General features: G+C 42.8%; 1 pseudogene; it reads left to right on the forward strand.

The window, feature by feature from the left end:
* Positions 1-2,671: 2,671 nt before the first annotated feature.
* LOC123441023 lies at positions 2,672-4,955 on the forward strand (annotated as a pseudogene).
* The last annotated feature ends 667 nt before the right edge of the window (positions 4,956-5,622 follow it).

Below are 5,622 nucleotides of genomic sequence, written 5' to 3' on the forward strand. Positions count from 1 at the left end.
ACATGTCTTAAAAATTATACCATGACAAACTGCTTTTTAAATCATTCGCGTACGTGCAATGTTTGCATAACCGAATCACTCCTTGATAACATTCTCCATTTCGGTTTGGATAGTACTTCATGGGTCGGGATTGATCCCCGTATCTCAGGTCATACTTTGTGAATAAATTTAAATAGTAAAATATAAGCTAAATGTCACAAATATTATACCATGGGAAACCTATATTTTAAATCAACCGCATACGTGAAATATTTGCGTATTCCCTGATGACATTCTCCATCTCGGTTTATATAGTAGGCGCACGCAATGCTAGTTCGAGTACATCAAAATGTTCAAATTGATCCGGCATTAGTAGGCGTTCATTTGACCAAAAGGGCTGGCCATATACCATTTCAGGGCTAGCCACAAACAATTTCACTTCGCCTAAAAAAACAATTTCAGTTGCTGCTTAGATCCAGCATGGTACCCGGAAAGCTTCAGAGAATATTTCGAGCCGCGATGTTTTTTTATAAGTTCGGTTTTTATCCCGTAATTCAATATTTTTTACACTAATTACCTCATTTAGCGAGATTTCATCCGTTTTATTCCATTTAACAAAAGTATTGTCACAATTTATCTCATTTAAAATTTTGTGCGTGTTCTGAAAGGCAGGTCACAAAAGTTTCAGGGAATATTTCGAGCCGCGATGTTTTTTTATAAGTGGAACTCCGGTTTTTATCCTGTAATTCAATATTTTTTACACTAATTACCTCATTTAACGAGATTTCATCCGTTTTACCCCATTTAACAAAAGTATTGTCACAGTTTATGTCATTTAAAATTTTGTGCGTGTTTTGAAAGGCAGGTCACAATTGTCAGGTCCAACTCGCATGCCACGTCGACGTTTTTTTACCTACCTATTTTTCTCCGTGCTGAACTCGTTTCTGGTTTGGAGTATTCTTATGGAACAACTGTACTTGATCAGCATGGCATGTTACCATTGAATTAGTTAAAAGAGACATTGTTATTGATATAACCTGAAATCAGGTATATATTTTTAGTATTATCGTAAACGACCTTAAGTATGCGTGATCCTGTGGATCGGATTAAAGTGGTGTGCATATACTATTTTATTGTTGTATTTTGTACAGGGGTGATTGGTGGAGAGTTAAAACATGTACACTTACCTGCCTTTATTGTTGTATTTTGTACAGAGGTGATATTATTTGTTGCCACTTGCTAGCTGTAGAGAAATTATGGGTCTCTATATCCTATGATGCATGCTGAAACTTGTTTGTTAACCTTATTAGAGTATACGTATTATGATTGCAGCGACTGATTCATTTTTTTTTTTTTGCACAAAGCAGATGGCAACTGAGAAGCGGAGTGTTAAACATATTTTACATGTGTATGGTTACAAGAATCCAAAACCAGAGATGATTGAGAGGGATTTCATTAGTTATTTTGACATAAAGGAGAAGATGGAGGAACTGGGTTTTAACCATTGGGACAACGTTTATTATTAGAAGAAGGGGGCCAACGGGAACTCCATGGCTGAGTTAACATCTGATGCATGCATGATGAACATACTAGAGGAATTTGATGCTTATAAGGATATTCAGTTTGCATGTTTGATGGGGGCGAGCAACACTAGCAAGAAGCGAAGGTATGTGAGCGTGGTGTGCGACTAACTCGGGCACTTTCCATGACTCGAGCGACCTCCATCGGGCCGAGCCGGTGGGGACTAGCTGCGCAGTCCGGTTCAGCGGTGAGAAAAATGGCCACGAAAAACCACCAATGTGGCATATTATCTGGATCTGACAATTGTGACCCACCAACCAAAATGCTCATAAATTTTAAATAGAGTAAATTATGGCAGCACTTTTATTAAATGGGGTAAATCGGATGAAATCTTGTTAAATGAGGTAATTGGTGTCAAAAACATAAAAATAAGGGGTAAAATCGGAATTAATTCTTTTTTATTATTATTGCCACGAGCTTGGATCTTGTGTCATGGGTTCATTTGTTTATGGATGATGGGGCAAAATTGACAAATTTGACACAGAAGCTAAAGAATTTCACGAACTGAACTACTTTTGAAAAAATTTCACCCAGCTGACCTTTTGTGTGGCGCCCGACAGTTAGGCGCCACACTACACTGTGTGATGCCTTTGTCTTAGGCGTCACACAATGTAGTGTGGTGCCTATGCCTTAGGCGTCACACAACATAGTATCGGGCGTCACACAGTGTAGTGTGGCATCTAAGACAAAGACGTCACACAAAAGGATCAGCTGGGTGATTTTTTTTCAAACATAGTTCAGTTTGTGAAATCTTTTGGCTCCTGGGTTAAATTTGTTAATTTTGCCTGATGATGGATGGTTGATGGACTGCAACGGCGATCGATCGATCAACTTAAGACAAGTTTGACTGGTTGGCACGTCCTAGAGAGAAATGTTCTCACGTGATTGGGATATGGATGCATTTGTCCTAACTACTACATGTTCATGTGTTGTGCATGTGCGTACATATTTTCGTGGATCAAGAAAAGAAAAAGTGCTGGAAAAACATGTTCAAGACTTGTGATGTGATCAAGAAAAAATAAACTTCATGAAAAACATGTTTAAAAGCTCTTTTTAGCACAAGACAATATGTTTGTGACTGTAACAAGGCAATATGTTTTTGCAGCTGGGAATGGGTAGTGCCATGGAGACCCTTTGCGGACAAGCCTACGGTGGACACAAGTACGACATGCTGGAAACCTACCTGCAACGCTCGGCCCATCATCCTCTGCTGCACCTCTCGCCGTGATCTACGCCTTCTTGGAGCCACTGCTCCTCCCGCTGGGACAGTCGCCGGAGATAGCCCTCGCCGCGTCCATCTTCGTCTACGGTCTCGTCCCTCGATCAGATCTTTGCGTACGCCATCAACTTCCCGATCCAGAAGTTCCTGCAAGCGCAGAGCATCGTCCTGCCCAGCGCTTACATCTCTACGGCGACGCTCATGCATGTTGCACCTGCTGCTCAGCTGGGATTGTGGTCGTCTACAAGGTTGGCCTCGGGCTGCTTGGCGCCTCGCTGGTGCTGAGCCTGAGCTGGTGGATCATTGTCGTGGCGCAGTTTATAGGCCCGACCGCCCGACGTGCAGCCAGACGTGGACGGGCTTCACTATGAAGGCCTTCTCCGGTTTGCCGGAATTCCTCAGGCTCTCCGCCGCGTCCGCTGTCATGTTGTGCCTTGAGACATGGTACTACCAGGTCATGGTGCTCATTGCTGGCTTGCTCCCCAACCCTGACCTTTCCCTGGATTTGCAAGTCTTGATTTTTGTTGGGTTGAGTAATCGATCTACGGAGTTAGTTCTAATTAACTTGCGACGTGTGCAGCTTGACAATCTCTGCTTGGGTGTTCATGATCTCAATAGGCCTCAACGCCGCTGCAAGGTTTGCGACCAAACTAAGTGACTTTCATGACAAACTAATTATATACTCTAACAATATCTCATGGATATTGTTTCACCTCAGTGTAAGAGTGAGCAATGAGCTTGATGCCGGCAACCCCAAGTCTGCATTTTTCTCGGTTTGGGTCGTGACGGTGCTCTCTGCAATAATCGCTGTCGTCCTTGCTGTTGTGATCCTCTGCTTTCGCAACTACTCCCTCCGTTCCAAAATATAAGACCTTTTAGGAATTTCACTAAAAGACTACATACGGAACAAAATGAGTGAATCTATAATCTAAAATATGTCTATGTACATCTGTATGTAGTTTATAATGCAATCTCTAAAAGGTTTAAAATTTAGGAACGGAGGGAGTAGATCAGCTATATGTTCACAGAGGGCGAAAGAGTGTCCGACGCGGTGGCGGATCTCTGCCCACTGCTCGCCATCACAATCATTCTCAATGAGATCCAACCTGTATTGTGAGGTGAATTTTACGAAATTTCTGCACGACAAGATGGTGCTATCTTTATTGTTGAGTAATACATTAGCACAATCTTTCCGAAAAGTGCTTGCATTATATAATCAGCAGGGGCAGGTTGTATACCCGGCCCATTTATGTTTGATTTTGGTTCAACTTCCCGTGCTAGGACAATTTCATTAAGTGTGAAACATTGTGTCCAAATCCTAATTTAACATATATTCATGGTGATTGAACTTCACTGACAAGAATAGCTATATCAGGTGTTGCTGTTGGATGTGGATGGCAACAATTTGTTGCCTACGTGAATGTCGGCTGTTATTACATCGTAGGCGTTCCCCTTGGTGTTCTTCTTGGTTTTGTCTTCAACTTCGGCGTAAAGGTGATGGGTTTATCTGAAAATTATATGACTATGAAGAAATCTTCAGTTCTGTATATCTTCCAACTTATGTTTCGGTGTGGAATCATGGCCTACTCACAGGGCCTTTGGGGTGGCATGATTGGAGGAACGGCCATGCAGACTGCCATTCTATTGTGGGTCACAATTACTCCCTTCGTTTCAAAATATAAGACATTTTAGAGATCACATTAGGAGACTACATACAGAGCAAAATGAGTGAATCTACATTTTAAAATATGTCTATGTACATCCGTATGTAGTTCATAATGCAATATCTAAAAGGTCTTATATTTAAGAACGGAGGGAGTAGAACTGATTGGAGCAAAGAGGTAATCCATGTTACTTAACCTAGAGAGCAGAAAGCCTAATTTTACAGTTCCATGTATTTATTTTCCACAAAAATGTTGACGATGAAAAAGAAGTTAAACTACCTGAGGTCCTAAGATTTAGTCAATCACGTGCTTGCTCACCGCCGCTCTTTCTTGACAGTACATGTTGATGCAAATTATCAAAAATATGTGTTGATAAAGATACACTATGTAATTCCATTTGGTTTTTTATGTTCATGTAAAACCTTCAGGTAGAGGAGGCACAAAGAAGATTGAACAAGTGGGATGATACAAAGAAAGAACCTCTCCTTGTAGGCCCAACCGATGATAACTAATTCGTGGATCACACCAAATTGAGAATTGCTTTTTTTTTTTTTAGAAAAGGAGGATGACCCGTGGCCTCTGCATCTGGGAGATGCATGCGGCCATTTTATTGATTATTCTCGAGAACCTTATAAAGCAGTACAACAATATGGCTGAATCCGCCATCTTGACAACATTTGCCGCTACTCCTATTCATATGATGAAGGGGTGTAATCTGGACCAAATACCCAGATCTCTCACCTATGCCTAACATCTAAAGCCGGAGGCCCTGACCGAGCCACATACCGGGTCCGGGGCACAAACCGGTCCGACGCACTCACATGTGTCGTCGCCGCCATCTTCCACTGGTCCATCTTCAGATCATGAGGTACCAGCCTTGACAGGTGCCTTCGCCATCGACGCCACCATGACGCCAAACCACGACCTCCACTTACGCGAGTCCATCTCCAAGCAACGGACGGAGATCCATGCTAGGATAAGGCTGCACCACCGGCGTCGCTCACCACCCACAAGCGCCACCCAGCCCCAAGGTTCCCAAAGCGACGCCTTCAAGAAGGGAACGGCGCCGTGAGCGCCGCCACCGCCCAACAAAGTTAAGGCTTTCGACCGGGAGACCAAGAGGAAGGGGAAGTGAGGGGATCAGTTCATACCAACGCCTCCAAGAAGGGGAACGACGCC

This window comes from Hordeum vulgare, chromosome 3H (genome assembly GCF_904849725.1).
Source record: "Hordeum vulgare subsp. vulgare chromosome 3H, MorexV3_pseudomolecules_assembly, whole genome shotgun sequence".
Lineage (NCBI taxonomy): Eukaryota > Viridiplantae > Streptophyta > Magnoliopsida > Poales > Poaceae > Hordeum > Hordeum vulgare.